The sequence below is a fragment of the Miniopterus schreibersii genome, assembly GCF_964146895.1.
Source record: "Miniopterus schreibersii genome assembly, chromosome: 17".
Classification (NCBI taxonomy): domain Eukaryota; kingdom Metazoa; phylum Chordata; class Mammalia; order Chiroptera; family Miniopteridae; genus Miniopterus; species Miniopterus schreibersii.
Window position 1 is genome coordinate 1,496,638 of NC_138117.1, and position 23,820 is coordinate 1,520,457.

General features: G+C 45.8%; 1 long non-coding RNA gene across 10 annotated transcripts in view; it reads left to right on the forward strand.

The window, feature by feature from the left end:
* The window catches only part of LOC308547241, a 334,174-nt gene that overhangs the window by 83,516 nt on the left and 226,838 nt on the right, over positions 1-23,820 (forward strand). For all 10 annotated transcript variants that reach the window (XR_013997473.1, XR_013997474.1, XR_013997475.1 and 7 more), the window contains exon 4: positions 12,101-12,168. This is a non-coding gene — a long non-coding RNA (uncharacterized lncRNA). The remainder of the gene's footprint in view (positions 1-12,100; positions 12,169-23,820) is intronic.

Below are 23,820 nucleotides of genomic sequence, written 5' to 3' on the forward strand. Positions count from 1 at the left end.
ACTAACAAAAACCCTCATGGACACAGAGAACAGTGTGGTGATGACCAGAGGGAAAGGGGGTGGGGGAGGTAGAGGAGGGTAAGGGGGGGACAAATGGTGATGGATGGAGACTTGACATTGGGTGGCGAACACACGATACAATATACAGATGATGTGTTATAGGATTGTACCCCTGAAACATATACAGTTTTATTAATGTCATCCCAATAAACTCATTAAAAAATAAACAATAAACATGTCCATACAAAAATAACTGTGAAAAAAAACAACACGTCCACAGTCGGATCCTGTAACTGACGTCAGCAGGAGATGGTCTGAGGGGTGACACCGGAGGCTGCAGAACACGAGCCTGGGTACAAGCTAAGTAAGGTAATGGTGGGCTCTTGGCCACCGTAAGCAAATTGGATTTAACTTTGTAGGCTTTTTGGTAGGGATTATAGATACTGAGATCGCATCTTCACACAGCCTTGGCAGCGCGAATCATAAATGAAGGGAGAAAACCAATCAGGAGGGTGTTAGGTTATTGCCAGGCCAGGGAAATGAGGAAGCCTGTAAAGCAGGGCCCGGAATCTGAAGTTCAGAGCTGAACGTCGGTGGGCAGGAGAGATGACATATCAATAACACCCATTAGCATACACGTATCTCTCATCAACTATGACTCGCACTTAGAAGTCATTGTATTTTCCAGACGTTTGGTGAGCGTTCCATGTGTCTTGCGTCGCTTAGCGTCCTGCCGGTTTTACATGAGTCCCCTCTCCCGGTGGAGGGGAGAGTGAGGCCCGAGTCTGCCGTTCACATGCGGTGAACACCCGGTTCCGCTGATCGTGCTTTTGGACAAAGATTTTTTCCCTGCTCGCGAGAGAAGCCTGGAAGAGAACCTGCGGAGAAGAGAGGCTTGTTGGCACCTGTACTAAACACAGTCTTCAGGGCTGGGCGCGCGCGCTCATTTTTTCAGACCACGGGGGCACCATTCAGTGCGGCGCCGTAAATTAGAAAACCGCAGCTTAATACCTGGCAGTGTCATAGATGCTGGAAATTATGAATCTCCAAAGGGTCGTAAAACCCTGAGCTAGAAGAAATGTTAAAATGGAATATAGTCCACTCCCAGCTCCTGTGAAGACTGGCTGAGCACGAAGCTCCCGGCAGAGATGGGTCTGATCCACTCGTGTCCGACCTGAGCCCCGGGGCTCGGAGAATCCGGCAAGTGTGGGAAGGGACCCGGTGGCCAGGACTCCGATGCTTGTCCTGAGAGCATCGTCAGGCACTAGGGACCCTGAGTTAATGTACATACATGTGTAGTAGTTAAATGAGATCAAATGCTTGGCTATTTTAGGTCTCGCTTCCTCCTTTGTTACCCTTTATTCTTCTAATGCAGTGATGGTTTCGTTTCCCCAGGAGAAGCACATCCCTCTGCTTTGTTCATCTACCCATAAAAAAACCCGCGAGGGGGGAAAGGTGAAGAAAACTGCGCCTGAGCCGTGGTACCACCTGGAGCTAAACCACGGGCACTCTATGTGCAACGCTTGTGATATAATAAACCACTCTTTGTAAAAAATATTTGTATTGATTTTTAGAGAGAGAGGAGGGAAGAGGGAGAGTGAGAGAGAAACATCCATGGAAGGCCTCCTGCACGCCCCCTACTGGGGATGGAGCCTGCAACCCGGGCATGTGCCCTGACCGGGAATCGAACCAGGGACCTCTTGGTACACGGGATTACCCACAGCCGACTGAGCCACACGGCCAGGGTAATAAACCATTCTTTTATTTTTTTAAATATATCTTTATTGATTTCAGAGAGAGGAAAGGAGAGGGAGAGAGAGAGAAACATCAATGATGAGAGAGTCATTGATTGGCTGCTTCCTGCACACCCCCGACTGATGATTGAGCCCGCAACCCGGGCATGTGCCCTGACCAGGAATCGAACCCCAATCTCCTGGATCCTAGGTTGATGCTCAGCTGCTGAGCCATGCCTGGCTGGGCAACAAACCATTCTTAAATAGTATGATCATAATCATTATGAGCAAGAAGGAAGATTGTAGTTTAATGGACAGATAAGACTCCCTTTGAGGGCCAAATCTATCATTTCTTCGAAACTTAACATTCATTATCCCCAATATAATGCAAAAAAAAAAGCACACCCTCTTACTTTATGGGGCTGTATTAAGTGTCAAATGAAACAGTCACGTAAAGGAACCTTGGGGACTGACAAGCTAAAAGGTGTGCACACACTCAGTCCAAGCAGCAGCCACCGTTACCTGATGACCACTGCTTACCTAGTCTACCTGCGGGGACGTAGTGTGTTCCTGTCTGCAGTTGTCGCTGAGACCCACCAGGTATGAGTTAATGATGCAACAGACAATATTGTGCATCTTGTTTAAAATTCTAGCAGAAAGGATTGGTTCATTTTCAGAAAATAACTGAACCCATGCCATTAATACTCACAAACACATTGACAAAAAGCAAACAATACATCTAATGTGAAAATATGCCCTAAGGTAAAATCCTTATTTAATTATATATTAGAACAGCCTGGGCTGGTGTGGCTCAGTTGGTTGGGCATTGTCCTGTGCACCGAAAGGTTGCCCATCTGATTCCAGGTCAGGACACATGCCCAGGTTGTGGGCTCCATCCCCTGTAGGGGGCATGCAGGAGGCAGCCAATCGATGTCTTGCTCTATTATTGATGTTTCTCTGTCTGTCTCTCCCCCTCTCCCTTCCTCTCTCTAAAAATCAATTAAAAAACCTTAAAAAAATAATAGTACAATTTATGATGTTCAATGACAGGCAAAGTAAGCTCTGATGAAAGAAATTATTTAAGCCATAGGCTAAAGGAAATATTTATAATCCATAGACCCAGAAAATAACTTATATCCAGAGTTTATAAGATGATAAACACAATAATAAATCACCCCCAAAACAAAATAAGTGGGCAAGAGGCACTGAACAAGGGAAGATATATGAATGGTCAATGAGTGCATTAAAGAGTGTTCAGTGTTGTTAGGCATTGAGGAAATACAAATTAAAATCATGATTATATACCTCCACTTACCGACTGGGTTGGAAAAACAACAGAAAGCTGAGCATCAGCAGGTGTTGGCGAGAATGTGTCGCTGCAGAGCCCAGACATCACTGGTGAGAATGGAAAAGGTACAATGACTTCAGAAATGTGGCAGATTTTACATAAGACTGAATATACACCTACCCTGTAACCCAGAAATTTCACTCATGACTGTATTTCTTGAAGAATGTGCACACATGTCCACAGGAAATAAGATTCTAAAAGATCATATTAGCAGCTTTATTCATAATATCTCCAAAGGAGAAACAGCCCAGATTTCTCTGCACTTAAGAAATGATCATATTGGAGTGTATGGATACAATGGAACATCCTTCTCAAGTGAAAGCGGGTCCTTGCTGATGCACTTGAGAGTCAGGACAGAAACCAGACACAGCACCGCAAAACTAAGCCATCCCATAGGTCAAAATCTAGTCCTGGCAAATCAAAGGTAGGAAAGAAATTGGAACCTTGCAGGAAGGGTGGGACAGGAGGGGCAGAGAGAGGTTGTGAAGGGGGAGCCCAGGGACCTGGGGGGGTGGATGTATGAAAATGAAGCCATCAGTAAGGGGGAGGCTTAGTTGAATTTAATGTCATCCAAATCCTAAACTGTGGCCATTGTGTTAGGAGATCACAATACAGATAATATACAATTTACATTTTAAAATATTAACAGACCTAAAATGGCTGAAATGGAGGGATTGAGAAAAGGAAGCTGTTTGAATGTGCTGAATTTTTTCTGTTAGTTTGAAAAGAAACATGATCTAATAAATTTAGGTAAAATTAACTTAATACTTAAAGCAGGAATACAAAATATATAAACATGTACATATAAAACAAATACATATATTATAACTAATTATCAAACTAAATACATATAAATAACATGCACATTTTGTGCATATGATCTTTTTGGTAAAATAGATTTGGTAGATATAACCAAAAGCATATATTTTGTCTGTTTTGCACCACTCTCCTGTGACAGGAGGTCTTATTTGGAGGAAATGTACCTGTGTCTCATTTAGACACAGCCAAGGAGTGTGACAGGGGACAACTGCTTCCCAATATGCTCTGAGATGACAGTAACAATTCTATCAGTGCCACGCGGAGCATCATTCCAGAACCAGAGGTGTCAAGAAACAACCAGAAAATAGAAGGTCTTTTTCAGAAATCAAGAAGTCTCATCTTTCCCTCAGTTTTCCAGACTGCGCTCTGCAGCCGCTCTACTCCTGGTTAAAGAAAAGAGTGACTACAGAAGTCTGTGCAACCTGCCGATACCGTGTTACTGAGTGTGGAAACCAGCTGCTTAAAAATTAGGCCTTTTAGTTGCTCCCATCCCCTGGGTGAGTAGAGGCTGTGCGGCTGGTGCAGAGGGTGCACGTGTGCTGAGGAGACAGGCAGCAGGCAAAGGGGTTGGTCACCCTCGGTAGGAGCATCGACTAGAGAGGTGCAAAGCTGTTGGATTTTCCCCCTCTCACTCATTAGCTGAAAAATCTTGAGTTTCAGTGCCTCGTCTGTAGTATGCGGGAAATTTAGGGCAATGCGTACAGTTGTGGTGGCTCAAGGAGACGTCATGTCTAGGGTCCTAACACATCCCTGTTCTGTGTGAGTGGAGCTATCAGCTCATCTAATGTGCTTGGCTCTCTCTTGGTCTTGGGTTCAGGTCATTGGCCGGAGCGTTAACTGTTAAAGTCCCAGAGTCAGCGCATGAGTCTGCTTTTTTCTTCCTCGTGAAGGGAGGGAGCATATCTGAAAGGTGATGCAGTAGAGGGAGTGGGGAGAGGAGGTGGCCTGCCGTGGGCTGTCCTGTTGTGTGGACTGGACTGGACGTGGTGGGGTTCTCCTTGCCTGCAGGAGACCCCAGGGATAAGGGGAGCCCCCTGGAGAGTCAGCAACAGAAACAGAACCAGAGTGCAGGATGTTAGCTTCTCAAAATGGTGAAGCTCATGATTATAGATTTTAGCCCAGGAACAAGTTGTTAAAAGAAATGAGATTGGAGCGAATGTTCAGAGTACTTTTGGCCTCTTTGAACGGCTATCAATTAACCATTTCTGGCTGCAAAAATACCTCTTTTGGTAAAATGCTCCCTCTAGCTCCATGAACTTTTATTTTTCTCAGTGTCATGGCTTCTCATCCTGTAGCTGACATCTGGTGTCCATACTTTTTACTGTTTTGCTCTTGAATTAAAATCAGAGGCAGAATGATTGAAGTTGGTTGAAGACTGTTCTGTGCACATACAAGAATCAACCAATGGTATAAATCAGTGGAACAACAAATGATGTTTCTCTCTCTCTGCCCCTCCCTCAAAGGTGACTCTAGAGAAATCTTCTATAGAAGAGCCTATCTAAAATGGCATCCTAAAATGCATATTTTTGGGGTGAACATTTGCCTTTTGCTATGTGTAGAATGCTCAATTAATATTTTAAGTCTATTGAAAGTAAGAATGCTTAACAGGTGTTTGAACAGTTGGTTGGAATAAATAGTTGTTGTTAATTAACACAGACTAAGTTCTCTTTAATGACTTCCTTAAGCAACAAATATTAAGTATTGGCTTTTCTAAAACTGTAGCTACTGAGATTGTGATATGAGGAATGTAAAGTGTAAGACGCTAATGATTCATAGTGGAAAGTGGAACAGATTCCGGCTGCTATCAGTAACTCTGTTTATCAAGTTTTAATTATATCTTCTGCAGCTGCGTGTTCTTTGATCTTGGTGAAGTAATCAACCTGTTGTTTTTCAAAAAAGTATTTGATTCTGGTTAATAATTGTGCCAATGTTAAGTAAGATGCTTTAACTCCTTAAATTGTTATAAACTACCACAATTTTACACAATTAAAGTACTTTTAAAATGTACCTATTGACATGGGGTAATGCTGTAATGTTAGAAGAAAGAGGTATCCTACCTCACTCTGTGCTGTAAGAATTCCTCAATTTTTTTATTTGTATATTTCTTTTGAAATTTTCAAGGAGACATTATCAATATAAAGCAAAAAAAGTTTATATTTTTGTTGATCTAAAGCAGTCAAGGTCATACGCAGAGTTTTGAAAGTCTTAATGTCACTAATCTTTACAAGTTATACTTTCGCATTCGTCCTTTACTTATGTTCAACAGTTATGTTCTCCTAGAATGTAAGTCAATGATTATGCGGATTCATTTGCAGAAAGTGGGATGGACTCTACATGATATAACACGACTGGATCGGTCGGACTAGGGGAAGATACACTTTTAACTGACTTGTGTCATAAAGTCAATGAACCAGACCAGTTACGCTAAGTTACTGCTTTTTTACTTAGATCTGTTTTGTATAGACCCTGGAGTACCTATCCCAGAATCATCTTGATAGAATTCAGGACTTTGCATGTTGACAACTGCCTAGGAAATTTAATTAAAGATCTGAAGCCAGAGATCTCTGCCTAGGGGCCGCAAATGGAGGGCGTGTGAGGAAGGTGGAGAGAGCAGGTGAGAAGATACCATCTCCCTAGTGTGGTTCCAGACGGAGCCGGTGTTGCTGGGACGTGATGAAGTTCTCAAAGGGGCCACAGCAGCGCCCGGGAGGGTTGGTCTCTCAGCAGCTGCAAGGACACATCCGTGATTCCAACAAGGGAGCTCAGTCCTGGGACGTGGAACTCACATGGTGTCATTAGGAACCACCGTGCGACCGACCTAGGCGGGAGGCCAGAAGGACCACGAGATGGCTCGTTACGGGTGATCATGGGCATGGGTTGGATAATTGAGGCACCTGAGGACAGAAGACAGTCCCAGAATTCGGCTGGAAGAACCACAGTCCGTTTTGAAGATAACAGATAATAAGACGTTAAGCTGTAGGTAAGATAATTAAGTCATAGATAATTCTGATGTAAATTTTGACCTAAGTATGTTAAAAAAAAATTTCCCCTCAAATCGTTACGGCCCAGAGAAACGGGTTCCCTTTTTCTTCATTCTAAGAAAGAAAAATGTACTGCAGACTATCAGGAAATTTCCATGTAGCGTATTTTTGGATGTTATAAACAAATGCATTAGAATAATTTACCCATTTTACTCTTTTTGGCAAAATAATCATGGAACGGCAATTCTGCGATAAGTGATGAGCACATTAATAAGTCCAGGGGGGCCCGTAAAACATCTGACAAACAGTGGCTCCTGGTTTGAAGAAGCTTCGATTAAGGTATAGTAACAGCCATCTGGAAAATTAAAACACAGCAGAGTTAGATAATTATCTAATGGGTACTAGACGTGAAAAATGCTGTCCAAGACGCAATGGGGACGTTCAGGATAAATACGGCGACTTATGAAAGTAGCCTGGCGGGGACCTGCCAGCCGAAATAGAGGAGGCGAGAGAGACTCGGGAAAGCTGGGCGCCTGCGCAGGCCTCGGAAGGAATTTCCCAGAAGTAAAACTTGACAAGGCTGGTGAGCGAGCGGGAAAGGGGCCGAGAGCCTGGGGCGTGGCGGTGAGCGAGGGACAGACCCCGTTTTCCACGTCAAGGTCTCTGACTGTCCGTTGACTTACGGGTCAAGTGCCCCCTTTCGCGTCCCGCAGCGAGCGTGTTTATTTTCCACGTTCCAGAGCTTCCCGGGAGCAGCGATTTCGTAAAGGCGCCCGGTGCATGCTCTTTGATTTGTACCAGGAGATGGCTCTCGGGCGGCGACCCGGCCTCGGGGGGACCCAGGGCCTTCCACTGAGCCGACAGCTCTCAGGGCTGACCCCACGCCTGCCTCCCGAGCCCTCAGATGCCGCGTCCACGCTGGCACCGGGCATGCGGCACCCAAAGCCACCTGTCCCGTCTGCTCTCGCCCGGGCCCCTCGGCGGGGAGGACCCACGGCCACACTCGCTGTCCTGCTGTCCTTAAGCTCGCACCTGTGTCCTGCCGCCGGTAATTTCTCGAGTGGCCTGTCGATTCCGGGTCGGGCCCTAAGCCTCTGCAGACACAGCATGGTCAAGGTCATCGCAGGTGGACTCACGAGTCCCCAGCGGCCAGTGAGAACGGAAAGGAGCCCTGTGTTCGCGACGGGTGGGTAGTTAATCGCACTTGGACGTCCGAAAGTCAGCCGGGGTCCGTCTAAAATATGGTCGGGACTTCTCCCTTCATCTTGGGTGAAAATGCGGGGGGGGGGGGTTCACCGCCAGGCTTATTTATAGATCTGGGATAAGGCGAGGCGGGGACGCGGCGATCCATCACCGCACTTTTTAATTGCTTGTGTTCGCGGCGTTTTTTATGGTTCTTCTTTTTCACGTCCATTGATTTCCCTCGTGTTGCAACTCAGGAAGCTGTGAATGATGAATGGTCGTCCTCACAATTAAGCCATTAAGGCAGCACAGCCTTACAGTAATATGAAGATATACGAGAGCGCCGGTCCCGAGTGGAAAAGTTGCGGGCGTTTGTTCTTCAGTTTTCCTCTGTGACGATCGTCCAAAGACCCCGAGTGGGCCTGACTCACGGTCGGCACCACGTCCTTCCCAAACGTGGTCGGGGTTCGCTTCACTCCTGGCATCTGCTCCTGAGAGACTCTCAGTTATTTTAAAACATCTCACTAATGCAAACCCCATTTGTGTTTAATTCCTAAAAATTAAAGAGCATTTCCTAGGGCTCCGTAAGCACTTCGGGGTTACTTGGGACCCTCATCATATCGTTAGTCGGGGAACAGGAAGGAAAAGAGTTTTGTTCATTTCACCCCCGATGTGGTTTTGTTCATGAATTTTCACGTTTCCCCCCAACTGGACTCACCTGGTTTTACCCTCAGGAGGCAGATCACTGATGCAGGAATACTCACGAGCCTGCGCGGTGAACCAGCAGAGGCCCTGATTCGCGGGGCCTGAGGCGAGAGCTGGACGGCGGTCTTGATTTCGGTGTGTGAGGAACGGAAGGTGGACGGGATCCCGCGGGACAGACAGACCCGCGGGCAGCGAGAGCGGGCGGAGAGGCACGAACCCCGCGGCGCCCGGCCCCGTTCCCGCGAACATCGGCCCGTGGCTGGGCAGGAGTGTGTTCCCGGGGGACGCGTGTTCTTCCCGCGTGCAGTCGCGGCGCTCAGCCGCGGGATGTGCATCTCCGTGCCATGCACCTGCGCAGTGCACACGCGAGAGGCCACAGCGTTTGCTTGAGACCCAGGAACAGCTCTTCCAGAAACCCGGGCTCAGGCAGAAGCCGGGGAGGAGGAGGAACGCGGGGTGCTGATGGGAAGGGGGGAGTGGTTCGGGCATGAGGGGGCCGTCTGTGTGCTCAGAGAAGCTGAGGGCCACTCGGAGCCTAAGCGGCGTCTTTAGTCTCCGGCCTGGTGGCCGTAACCGTTGTGTGGGCCCCGGTGCCGCCTTAGGCCCTGACCAGAGGCCTTTCTCCGCCGGCCGACATTCCGGGGTGTGGACGGTGCCTCCGGCGGCGGCTCCGGCTCCCTGTCGCGAGGGCTCCGTTCGCAGTGTTTCCTCACGGCCCTGGGGTGCTTTGGGGCCGTGTCTGCGGAGTTCACGTGACACGCAGAACGCGCGGTTGCCGTCGTTGCGGTGACGTGGCGAAGGCCGCTGTCCCCACATCGCCTGGGGTTTGAGCCGCGCGTAGGGCTGGGAGCGGGACGACCTCGGGGCCCTGAAACGCAGCGATTCTCGGAAGGCTCTTGTTGCCGTTGCTTCGGCCACCAGGAAATTCAGAATAATGTAACTTTCCCTTTTCCTGAGCCTTCCGCCCCCCCATGGTCCGTTTTTTAAATGCATTATCTTATGTTCTTCTGTGTATTAAATGAAATACAAACACATTTTTCATTTGTATTTTTCTCTGTTGAGCTTTTTTGGAGAGATTGGGACATTAGCAAACAAAATGTGAATGACACGCTGTTCTATTATTATTTATTACGTGTTCGTTTTGATGGTTTCTGGTCTCGGCAATGTCAGCCTGGGTTTTTCGGGATGCCGTTATATTTTCGGTTTTACTGTCCCGCCTCTGTTAGGATGCTGCCTGATGACCATGTGTCTGCCATTGGACAACAGGGTATTATTCATTTTGAAGTGGATGGTAGCTTATTTCCAATAAATGCAGCCGGGGGCCTCCCGCCACCCAGCCTGGTTCGGCCGGCGCCCAGGTAAACGTTCACGGCCGGGGCACGAGGTTAATTCATCAGCGAACAGAGCCTGGGTCTGGTTTAAGGATCCAAAGACACTGGCTCAGCTCCCATCCCCGAGGAATGAAACAGAGAAGGGAACCCGGGCAGCTCAGGGTCCTTCTGAGGCATTTGCTGGCACCTCATTGAATTCTCTTCACTATTGATGACCCGTGTTCCCGGCCCCGCGAGAGCCTGTCGCTCCCTTTGACTGATGTTTCACCTGCTCAGCACTTTCCGGGCCGCGCAGCGCTTCACGCTCGGCGGCTGCCCTGGCGGGCGCATCGGGGCCGCGGCGGTGGGAGCAGGGCTGGAGCAGGCGCGGCCCGGGGACGGGCCCGGGCCAGGCGGGCGTCCCGGAGGATTTCGGTGGAAGCTGCGATTCCCTCTCGTTCAGTTAGCGTTCAGCTTATAGAAACGGTGCATTCAGAGAGCCGGGGACAGTTAGGAAAAGAGCAGGAAACGCGGAGAAATGGGGACGGCCCTGCATCTTGGGAACACTTCCCCGCCCTGCCCCACACGGAAAGCGTTTAGGGCACTCGAAGGTTTACCTTGATTACCGTTGAATAGCGACGTATTGGTCGGAGGCGAGCTGAGGGGCTCACGCGTTTGATCTCATCACGTCTCGAATTCCGGTGAGTCCAGTTTCAATGTGAGCAAGTTACACGCTCCCTTCTCTTTTCGGAGAATGAGCGGTAGTCACAGAACCAGGCGTCGTGTGGCGTGTGCGTGTCCAGTGCTTCTTGCAGTTAAACGAACTTGACCGTTTAGCGTCCCTTAAGGTGAATAAAGATTTGCAGTTTGTGCTGCACACGTGACATGTCACGTGACGATGTAAGGATAAAAGACCGAGTTCCAGGGCCATCCGGCGCGTTGCAGGGCGTGTGTCCTGGACGGTGCATCTCGGGTGGTTTACTCTTGAAGCAGGACACGCGGGCGAAGCGGGTGCTCTGAGCTTCTGCACCGTGCGGAACTGAGCGCGGGGCCTGGCGCTGTCGCGAGAAACCGCGGCTTACGCAGTAACGGCCCCCTCACCGCAGTTAGATGCCTCAGGATCTGGGAGATGTAAGAAGCTGCTTTAAACCAGAAAATGCCAAAGAAAACAAATGCACAGAGCTATTCGTAATGAAGACTGCTCTCTTAGCAGAGAGAAACAACTATAAACACGCAGCAGGTATTTAGAAAGTTCGCCGAATTTGTGATCTTGGATCAAGCTTTAAATTACTTGAGGAAAAAAACACACAACTGAATGGACCTTTGTTTATACGATATGAAAAATAAATTGGATTCATTGTTTAGGCATGTGTAGTGGCAGAGCGCAAGTAAAGTTCATTAAGTAGGAGGGTTTTGCCTTATACTTTTTTCTTCTTAAGCAAAGGGCAGAAATTGTTCTTTGATTGATATATTACTAATTTACATGAAAATACAGCATTATAAATTCTTTTTGTAGATACTAATTACCTAGTAAGCCCTTATTAAATATAGTTTACAGATATGATCATCAAAACACCTTTAAATTGTGATATTGTATAATTTAAACCAGGTACAGCCACACAATTTGTCTAGCTCTGAATTGAATTTGACTCATATTATTGCCTAACACTTGTAGTGGGATCTGGTTATTGGCAAACAAATTTTTTTATTTTTAAAGGAACTGGAAAAGCAGAACTGGTGAAGGGGATGCAAAGTTCTAAATCTAGAATAAATTTAGCTATGCCAGTATTTATTGGGAATAATTTGTTGGAAGCGTGGATAGAAATTTAATCAAAAGACATGCGTTTTTCTTGTGTAAACTAGAGATTTATGTTTCTTAATAGTTAAGAATTTTGTCCACATGCACGTCATATAAATACCTAATAAACAGTAGAAGTAAGAGAAAATGTACTTGGTAAGAATAACATAAAGCATCCCATCGATCATCAATTTCAATCTTCTGTTTCCCATTTCATCCTGCAGGTACCAAGTCTCCTTCTGGACGACTTTCAGAAGTTAGAAGCCCGTCCATGTTTTTCTGATTCTTCATGGTGAGTTTCTTGAAAGATTTTGATCCCTAAGATTCCTGAAATCACAGATCATTTTAAATATAAATTCCTAACATCAAAGCATCGCGAAGCGAGTGGTACCCGTGGCCGTGAGAGTGCAGGTGAAACAAAAACAAAGGCCTCAGTAGAGAAGTGCTCTGGCCCACGGAGACAAGAAACATTAATAGAAGAAAAGAGCACTTTTAATCGCTAATCGACCATTAAAATAGCATGTGAGGTAGCTTTTAAATACCTGTTTTGGTTTGTTTATTTATTTAATTTGAGGGATATATTTAGTTGCTGCTTAAATAAAATCGGAAAGATATAAAGAACCTTTTTTATGATACTTTCTTTTTTACCTTAGAGATAAAAATGTTTGGCATCTGATTGACTCTAAGAGCTCGTCTGGAACGGGCTGATGTGTTGGCCAAAGATGTATTGATTTTTATCTAAAAGGCAGCAAGGGAACCATTTTCAGGGTCAAATAAACATTCTGTGTCTGACTCCTTCCCTGCACTGATTGCAGGAGCCCGCTCTGGATTTTTTTTAAAAAATTGATTTTAGAAAGGAAAGGGGAGAGAGAGAGAGGGGGAGAGAGAGAAACACTGATGTGAGAGAGACGTAAGCAAACTGCCCCCCGTATGCGCCCCGGCTGGGGATCGGACCCGAGACCTGGGGCACAGATGAGGCCCGACCAGCTGAGCCACACCAGCCAGGGCTCCCCTAGGATTTTTAAGCACAGTTTTTTCTTTTTTCGTGTTTTTTTGTAGCTCCTGTGCAGTCACAGCCATTTAGGTCGTAACCAGCAACAGTTCAGATCCATTTTCTAGGACAGAGGTTCGTAACTTTGTGTTGGTAATTTCCCCAATAAAATACACACGGTTTTGTTTCTATGCATTTTTCTGGCAAGAAGCTATCATTTCATTTGCTGAATTATCAGTGATTCTATAGCTAAAGAGCGAGTTTATTTTGGCTGAAGTATGTGTTTGGGGACAGGTGCTGGGACTTGGATGATCCAGGTAAGAGGGTCTCGCTTGACCCAACCGCGAGGAAGCACAGCGATCGGGTGTGGGGGAGACACGGCGCTGCTCAGTTCGTGAAGAAGGAACTGAGCCCTTTACTGTGACTTAGTGAACGTAAAGCTCTGTTTTTGTACTTTTCCTTCTTTGCAAATATCACACATGCACGTCTTAAGGAAAACCTATTAAATCAAGATAACTATAAAAAGATTTACATTTTATTTGACTTAGGGATAATTTTTAAAATATGCGATTATCTCATTACTAGGAAGCTTTTAAAAAAAATTTCCTCGGTATAATCTCTGCCATATTTTTAAGAAATCACTTATTTTTTGCTTTATTATTATCTGAGATAAATTTATGGTCAGTTACCACTTGTTGGTTAATGATGTTTCTTTAAAGATACTTGGAAAACCTAATATGTACTAATTATTTTCAACACAGAAACTCCTCTTTTGAAATCGTTCATCTTACTTACATAACAAAAGAACATCAAAAGAACATTATTCATTAGTTTTTACTCCTGGGTTACAATTCAGAATAAAATATTTTCTTTTTTTTTTAAAGACAGAATACAGTGAATAACCATCTTGACTCTGAAAGTTATTCAGAGAAAATTTCAAGATGCTTCTGATATTTAACTCAAGTCTGGCTTCCCAAAGTTGGCTCACCTTTGGGCTCCCCTAGTCAAAGTGAACGCTTTGCCGTCCATTATTGGGCTATGTCTCTACCAAATAGAACTCAAAGTACAGGAACTTTACAGTCGTTTCTATTATAACATTTGTTAGCTGAGATTAAATGGGAGAAACTTGGAACTTCAATGTGGAGCTCGGAAGTCTGATCTCTTTCACAGCAGTTTTTAATCCAAAGAGCTCTGAATAAATTCTAATTCATTTTGGGATTCTTTTCAAACTTCGTTTCTGCAGAGAAGTGTGGCCTCGTTTCTTTTATCCACACGTATGGAGCCATCCTTGACTTTTAATGAAGGGTAACGCAAAAGCTAAAAAGTTAGAGACGCTCAATATACTTTATTATAAGATTATCAAACAAAAAATAATTTGGACACTTTTGGGGGGCTTAGGTGGGATTTCATGATTATTTTTACATGAGACAGCATTTTCTTCCTTGTGAAACAGAAAGACCAGACTTTGCGATGACCCAACTCTCAGTGGTAATAGGCTTGCAGGAGTTACTCAGCTCTCAACTCAAACGCCGAGCTGTCCATCCCTTTGTAAGAGCCACGCGGCTGTGAAATAACGGAAACAATTGCCCTTTGAAAACGGGGTGCTGCTGGAATCCGGGCAGCACCTGCTGTTTCTCGCGCGCCGTGCGGCGGCCAGTGTTGATGTTGGATGACCTCGTCGGTTACAGTGACGGAGCCATGGACAAGGGCTGTGGTACACGATCTTTCGTGGCTCTGGAGGAAGGCCCGTGTCATTTTTTAATTCTTGAACGCTGAGCGTTAGACTAACGTAAGGATTAAAAGCTGAACGCTGGTGTCATTGTCCCCATTTTCTATCTAAATCCTTTTAATCCGAGGGAGGAGATGTTGGAGGACCTAGAAGGTTTTGTAAAGTAATCTACTTGAAATGATGAAATCTCTGAAATGTGAGCGTCTCTCCCCGTGTGGCAAGGAGCCGCTTTCGAGTAGAAGTGACTCTCCATTCCTGCTGCGGAAAAAAATTAATTTTCGCAGCAGATATAGAGGATTATTTCCAACTGTAGATATGCAGCCAACTAGCGTATTTAGCCAGGCTAGAAACTGTTCTGTTCTAAACCTGCATAAACTCTGGCTATATAATTATAATAATGACGGTCTTATTTATTGGTTCTATGAAATGTTTGCAAATACAGAAGTAGACACATGGCTTCAACAATCAGGTGACAGATGCGTAATAAGTATCTTGATTTTTATTTTTATTAAAATGTGTTTCTCTGTATTGCATCATTTTTAAAGTACAAAAACACACACACCTGCTCATGGGATGGTTGTCATTGCATTAATTATAAAAATGTTATGAACATGAATGAGGCATTTTTCAAATAGCAACTATTTATGAAAGATTAGGGGCCAAGCCGGGGACCGGGAGACACGGGAGCGAGGCGATGCATCGCCGGCGCCCTCCCCTCCCCTCCCCTCCCCTCCCCTCCCCTCCCCTCCCCTCCCCTCCCCTCCCCTCCCCTCCCCTCCCCTCCCCTCCCCTCCCCTCCCCTCCCCTCCCCTCCCCTCCCCTCCCCTCCCCTCCCCTCCCCTCCCCTCCCCTCCCCTCCCCTCCCCTCCCCTCCCCTCCCGGGCGGCGTGTGTAGAAACTGCGGCCCTTCCAAAGGCCGTGTCTGCAAGTCGCCCTGGGCCTCCGCCGCCGTAGAGGGGAAGCCAACGGGCGCCTGTGGAAAGGTTCCTGCCGTTCAGGTTCCTCTCGCTCCAGACATTTCTCTCTTCTCAAATCAGACCCTGGGTTTCAGATCCAAGGTTCTGTTTAGGAAGAGAATTTTTTTTTTCCTTTTTAGAAAAATGGAAAATTCCTTCACCGTCCCAGCTCCATGCCTGGTATTAGGAGAGAAAACGGCTGGGCGGTCGGCTGCCCAGGGAGGGCAGGGAGACGGGGCAGGTGGGCGAGGGTCAGGGGGGCACAGGGAGCCCTGGAGAGAGGGCCTGGGGCAATTCTTGCTGCAGCCCCCGTGACACGGATCCTGGATCAAAACGGCAACCGCCCCTCTGCCCGCACAGGACCCACAGATCCCGGCAGGTGTTCGGCGACCAGCGGCCCTCACATCCCTGGCCACGCCGGTCTTACCCGGCATCCGTGCGACACCTCCCAAGTTCACTTCTGGTCGTAACCCTCCCTCTAAAGTTACTGTGTCCAGCACCCGCCCGGGGCTCCTTAGAGTAACACCCAAGATGCCCCCCAGTCGCCTTCACACGTAACGTCCGAGCTTCCCCCTCGCCTCCCGACGCTTCCCTTTCTCTTTCCTTCTGCTCTTCTCTCTTCGAGGCTTAAAAGACAGCCTTTCAGTTTTTCAACATGAATCTATTTAAGCCACATAATGTTAAGAGAAAGATGCTATTTTTTTAATTCTTATTTTACAGATGAGAAAACTGATATTAAGCAAGTTTAACTACCTTGTCCAACATAACTCCAAAGCTGTCCGAGTGAGGCTCTCATTAATATTTCTACTAGTTATTTATAAGCGTGTCCTTAAAGCCACCAAACTCACTGTTGCTGGATACCGTATACATCCAAGTACCAATACTTAGCAGGCAGTTGGACACGTGTATCTTGATTTCAAGGGAAATGTTCGAGCTACAAATAAAGTGTGGATCTAGTCATGGGACAGAGCGGGGTTACCTATGGTTGACAGAGGTAGAGAGTAGAGAGGATATTAAACCCAGAGGCAGTGCTCCCCAGGTTTCACAGTATTGCTTTCGGATTCTTGATCTGTTTCTTACGCATTAGTGTCATCGCGGATAGGGTGCTTAGTTCCCAAAAATTAAATCGCGAGAGGCAGAATGTTAGAAGTGCTAAGAGCATCGATTTCCAACTCGGCCACGAAGGGAAGGTGAACCAGTTCCGTAAATGTTCTGAATATCATTTTTCTCACCCCCCCAAACGGAGAAATTATAACTACTTCAGAAGGTTTTGCGTTTTTATAGGAATTATTATTTGAAGTAATATTTAGTGAATTAATGGCATCCAGTAAGTCCCTTATAAGTTTTATTTTCTCTGTTCTGAAATGTAGTTGGTAATAGTACCTACCCCATACTCATAAGAATTAAGTGAGATAAAGCAAATATAAGTACTAAATAAATGTAAACTCTGTTTTTTTGGTAAAATCTTTCATATGCAGGTGATGACGCCGTTCATAACAGGCGCATCCTTAGTGTCTTACGTTCCTCTGCATCAGCACTCCCGGCTGCACTTCCGTGCAAATGAACATTTCATTTTCTGTTGCTTCAGGTTCCTCCTTTTCTTAACCCCGAAAGGCACGTATGAGAGACTCAGAGTCAAAGCTGACGTTTCCCTGTCCTTTCACCTCAACGTCAGCGTCAGTCTGTGTTTGTCTCTTGATTCTGTCGGTGGAATCACTTCAGGTATTGGAATGGAGTTTGTCCTGGTCGATACGTGATGCGCCGACAGTGTCCCGCATATGATAAAACGTGGGATTTCAAAGATTTTAGACCTTTCACCTTTTAAAATATATATCTAATATTTTTAATAAATACTTCAGCTTCTCCCATCATAACTGGCCTCCATTGCGAGTTGGCAGATTTTCTTAGAGTAAATGCCATCTTCACCAGGCTGGCGAGGCTCAGGGGTTGAGTATCCAAACTGGATAAATTAAATTCTAAACATTTTTGGAACCTTCTCTGAGTCTTCAGTGTGCATTAGCAATGTGTTTGCAGTAGGCGTATTATTTTTTTATTTGAAATCATTTTTACTGCAAGGAACTTTTATCCAAATAGCGATGAAAGTCATTAGTCTTAATGGCCCTCACTGGCCTTCCCACCACAGAACAACATCTCTTCTCGGCGCTTGAGGGAGACGGGATGCGCCGTCTGGAGACATCGCCGCGTCCTCCCGACTCAGAGCTCACCTGCCTGCACAGTCTCCCGGTGAAACTCCAGGAGACGTGGTTATTTTCCTGAACAGATACCGTTGCAGTCAGAGGCTGCCAAGAAGCTCCTCGAAGGCTTTCAGAGGAGCACCTTGAAGTAAACAGTGTAATTAAGCAGGAGAACTCGGTGGGATTAGCCCACAGAGAACATCGTGTCTGTGCGGCTGGAACGGTGGGGGTGCTTCTCGCTCTTCCAGGCAACGGGGGGCGTGAGAAGCCAGAGGGGGCCGAGAATCCTGGAAGCCAGGGGAGGGAAATCTGGCAACCGCTAGGTCTTTTTTGGCAGAATTCAGGGGCACATCTGATCCTGCAAATCTACCAATAATTATGAGAAACAGAGCAGCTGTTCGGTTCAAAACGAAGCTCTTTGGACTTGTCGGGCGCCGTGGTCGCAGGGGATTGGAAAAGAGAAAGTAGATTTGAGTGTCCGAGGTTCCAGGTATAGATTAGATCCCCCGCAGTAGCTTTTCAAGATGCAAAGAATAAATGGAGTATGAACATTAACGATAAAACATAAACAGTAGAAAGATGTTTAGGATAAAGGCAAGTAAAGTTGGGCAGGTGCATGTGGGTTCTCTTTTTTTGGTGGTTTCTTGGGGTTCTTTTACATTTTTTTTTATTCTTTCAATTTTTAAATTGCGGTTTGCATTCAGTGTTGGGTGTACAGCGCAGTGGTCAGACAGCCACATACTTGACAAAGTGTCTCCCCTGGTATTTCTAGTACCGCCCGGAAGAGGTGTGGAGTTGTGATGGAAGGAACATAAGCATGGGGGGGGGGAACCTCTTTTATTTTTGACTCTGTCAGTAAACTAGCTGTGCGACACATTTTAACTTTAGTTCCACAGCAGCTCGTCTAAGAAACAAAACGTTTATTAAATGTGATTCCAGTGGCGCTCCGTACACTTCTGGGGTGCAAGGATATGATTCTGGGAAGATCAGAGCATAGAGCCCTCTCTGGAAACGGAGGCCCCACTTTATGTTGCTGCTGGCAATGCCCCCTTTTGAAATGCTGTTAATCAAATGGGCAGCAGTTTGGAGAACTTCGCTTCTCATATTGCAAAGCTCTAAAAGGGGAAGCGCGATCTCCTGACCGTCGCGCCCCACGCGAAATATCCCGAACCCTAGGCGCATCGTTCACAGCGCCCGCTCGTTTCTCAAAGTAGTCCGACGTGATCTTAGGGGCCTTTAGGATTTTATTTTTAAGACCATGTTGCCTCTTCTGGTGTGTGGAGAGGGGACTGTAATGGGATGAGTGGGGAAGAGAGAAAATTAGGATTTTTTCATTGGAAAAATGGAAAACAGTGTCGGTGTGGGGAAGACGCGTAGAGGGTGAGACGTGGCTAGGGTTGTATTTTGTGGGTAAAGGCGACTGGAATTATCGGTTCACTGCATGTGTAGGTGAAGAAAGCAAGTAATCAGGAATGACTGGAGTTTTTATTCTGAGCAACTGGACACATGGTGGTTTCATTATAGAACTTGAAGACTTATAAAGATTGAAATTACACAGCTTAAATTCAGTAAAAATAAGTTTGATGTGTACTTCATTATACATATTATATATGTTTCTGTAAATGTTATTATCTTGGTAACTTTTCTTTGGGGACCCGGAGGCAGATCCTGAGGGAACACTGGATATATTTATTTTTGAAGGGAATTTAAAAATATATTGCAGCCCAAATTTCTTTACCTTGTCTGATATGTACATATTGAAGTTAGGTCTTGAGTAGCTTTCCAAAAGCAAGAACCCCTAATATTGAGAATTAATGACAAATGTAAAATATTGAAGGATTATCAACCTAAATGATGGGTAGCCTTTTGTAATTTTATGTGACATTTTATAGTGAATAAACTAACCTATTGAGCACTGAAAAAAGTCAATAAGGAGCATTAATTGAAAAACTATGAAAAAAGTAAGATAAGATGCCCTGGCTGGTGTGGCTCAGGTGGCTGGGCACCAAGAGGCCACCGGTTCGATTCCTGGTCAGGCGCACGCCTGGGTTTCGGGCTCAGTCCGCAGTAGGGGGCGTGCAGGAGGCAGCCGATCGCTGTTTCTCTCTCTCCATCTCCCTTCCTCTCTCTCTAAAAATCAATAAAAACATATTTTTTTAAAAATGGGATAAGATGGGCTTTTTAAAGTTCATTTTCAGAGGAAAAAAGAGGAGACCACTTTATTTTATGTAGAATCTGTAGGAAACATGCTTTAATAGGACTGATTCACAGGTGAAAACCCTTGTCCGTCATGGTCTGAATCCACGGCAGGTCCTGACACCTAATGTTTGCTGCACACGTTTCTTTTAAGGATCCAGATGCCTGTACGTGTCCAGATATTCTTGGAATCCACCCGAGTCATTTTTCCTATGCCTGTGCAACCAGTATCGCCTGGTTTTCATTTCCTTTGAATTGTGATCACAATAACTCACTTCTCTGGCAGGAGTTAATATTTTATTTCCCCATTGGTGTTAATAAGAGCAAACCTTTGCAAGAAGCATATTTTGATTAAAGATTCAGCACTGTGCAGCCTTCTGCATTTTAAAATTCAGTGTGGTTAATCTATATTTCTTCCCAGAGGTATTTTTATTACCCCTACAAACTGGTATTTCAGTCATTTTTTTTCTTGCACGGTGAAGGCACACGGTGGCTTTAATAAATGGATGTTTAAAAGTGTTGGGAATACACTAGTAAACGAGGTGAGAATGCATCTGGCCCTGGCGGGTTTTACATCCCCCGGACAAGGAAGCATATAATCAATTAAAGATACAAATTAGAAAGGTTTCTGAACAGGAATGAGGCGGTTAATATAGGCTACACCTACTTTGGATCAGTGGTGACTCCAACTGTATACTCTCAAGCAGTTTCCTATGGAAGTGTTTCCTTTAATCGGAGTGGGTGAGATTATACGTAGCAATAAAGAAATCCCAATATCTCAGTAGCTTAAAACAGGAAAAAATGTATCTGTCGCTCATGTCACAAACAGAGGGACACGGAGCGGCATCCCTCGGCTCTTCTGCAAATCTAACAACAGCGTCTGTAAGCCCCGTGCTCTGCTGTTAGGAGGGAGGAAGGGGCCAGGGGAGGGGTTCCCAGGGCCACGTGTGGAAGCAGCTGATGCTTCAGGTTCCATTGGCAGAAATAAGTCACAGGACCCCCAATATTTCAAGGGAAACTGAGAAAAGTATGGTGTCAACACGACCGTGGTGATGTGTTTGGCGCTGTGCTTGCGGAGTTCCGTCCTCTATAAAGATCAAAGAACTAATATGACTACTACTAATTACGACGATAATGATTATTAATAATAATTATGTCACTACTATACAAATTATCATTTTTCTTATTAAGATTTTTTATTCTTTCTACAAAACAAACAATTTCAGGGTGTTTGTTATTAAATTAAGAACAAACCGATTCTCCAGATACCCAGTTTTTCTACATTTTGATGTAGTGGTTTATTTTTTAAATGTCTTTATTGATTTCAGAGAGATGAAGGAAGAGGGAGAGAGAGAGAGAGAGAAACATCAATGATGAGAAAGAGTCACTGATCGGCTGCCTCTTGCCCGCCCCCGACTGGTGATCGAGCCCGCAACCCAGGCCTGTGCCCTGACCGGGAATCAAACCCACGACCTCCTGGATCCTAGGTCGATGCTCAACCGCTGAGCCACGCCCGCTGTGCATTGATGTAGTTATTTTGGTACATTTTGTCATGGCAACTATGTTAAAATACAGGTCAAATCCCTGTGGCTCCTTCCTATTGGGGTGAAAATAGCCCATGGCATCGAAGTTACAATGCCCCAAGCCAATAATCTGACATCAAGGTGATGAAGTAGGAATTAGTCATGGGTTATAATTTCAGTGAGAATGTGAGCGTTTGGAGGGGGCCCTTCCACCCCTGCCCCTACTCCCCAGGCACCATTCCCGGTCTCCCCGTGAGTCTCAGGTTGAGAGGTGGCCCCCCAGGAAGGGACGTCCATGTTCTGACTCCCGGAATCTAGGCACAGAACCATATCTGCAAAACGGTCTTTGAAGGCGTAATTAAGTTAAGGATCTCCAGATGAAAACATCCAGAACGGGTAGGGACTTTATAAGAGAAAGACAGTTTTGGCACAGAAAGAAGAGAGAAGACAGACAGAGGGGTGACGAGGTGATAGGAAGAACGTGAAAACGGGGGTTACACACCCATAAACCGGGACCCTCAGGTAGCAAGAGCTGGAAACGCCCAGGAAGGACCCTCCCCTAGAGGCCGCAGGGCCCTGCAGACGCCTTGGTTTTATAAAAGCTCCTGGCCTCGCGAATTGCTAGAGGATAATTTTCTCTTGCTTTAAGCCACCAGGTTTGTGTTCGTTTGTTACAGCCCTAGAAAGCCAATCAATCCATAGGCTCAGTTCCCGTTTTCATAAAGCGCAGCGTAGGGAGGGCTAAGACGCGCCTACACAGGCATTAAACAGAAAATACCGCTTTTGAAAGCCCTGCCTTTGAACCTGAGAGAGTTGAGTTCAATTTCCTGTGCTTCTAATTAACAGCTTCATTTTCTCGTCTGCGCAGCGGAAAGCGCAGCTCTTGAGCTGTCAGCCTGGGGAAGGAGCTGGTTCTTGCTTTGCTTTTATGCTGGTGTCTCGGGGGCGAGGCCGGCCTGGTCTGTTCTTCAGCAGCCCCGCGCCCATGTGGAGTGAGACCGGACACATGCGGTTCATGTTAGTTTCCAGAGTTTCTTCCACACTGTACCGAGTCCACCAGAGGCCCCTGCACGGATTAGTTATTGGCCTTGGGAGGCCTCCTGTTGGTGTTGACGTCTCACTTTCGGCTCTGGGCCCCAGGGGTGGAGAGCTTTCGTGACGGGCTCTCTGGGGTCTGTCTTTCCTCTGTTGCCTCCATGTGAATCCTTGTTAGTTAGTTATTTGTTCTCTTTGGGTTTTGGTCTCCACCCCTTGTCCACTTGTCCATGTGTCTCCTGGGCCTATCGAGTGGAAGGTAGGGTTTCCCTAAAATCCCGTTAGGGTCGTCTCTTCTTATCACATCTCCTGTGTTTTCCACGATGGAAGTGTCCCTATGGTTCCCTCAGCCATGAGTTGCTAAATTGTATGCTGAGTACTTTTCCAGGAGGTCGGATTGAGCCGCTGCTGATAAACATCATACGTGTGCACGTGAACACACACACACACACACACACACACACACACACTCTGTACCCTGCCAAACATATAAAGCAGTTAGTGCAGTGCCTTGCATATAATATAATTTTAAAGCTAAGCTTTTTATTAAAAATAGTCATGAATATTACATACACAGTAGAAAATACATAAAGTATGCGGCAGTTTTGAAGCGATGTAAGTTGTTTTGGGTGAGACTCTAAGTGCATTCTCAACCTTCAGAAATTCTCCACGGTGGCAAATTTCTCGAATGTCTGTTCCTGGCTTGATCTGTTTTCTGAATACAATCAATGAGTGACTCAGTTCCCCAAACCCTGAAACTTCTCTGTCAGAGATGGAAACACTGCAGAAATGTTCAGGGAATTGATGCTGATGCACAAAACCGGTGGAAACCGACCCGGCAGGAAACTCAATTTCAGGACATGGAAGTCTTGCTGGGCTTATTGATCTGAACTGTATTTTCACCCCGGGATGCCACTCCCTTAACAAACGCTCTACCTTGTTTCTCTGTACGTGGAAGAAATAAAATATGAAGAAAAAAAAATCATTTTCTACCATTTCTAATACAATATTCCTCAAATTACAGCAAGTTGCTAACTAATGAAACCCTTAAGGGGAAGAGCTAATAAGTATTGATGTGAGATTGACTAAGAGAGTAGAAATCTTATCCAAGTAAGAAAAAGAGAAGTTAAGACGTAGTCAATGGCAAGGAAACCTCATTCAAGCCAAGACAAAGCGGAAGGTGTTATTTTAAATTATTATTTGCGTAACATATTCCTGATCTGTCTTTGCATGGAGAGCGTGTGTGAAGGCGGTTTGGCAAGTCGCGTGTGTAAGATCACTCTGCCTGGATGCTGAGTCACTGCCCGCGGGAAGACGCT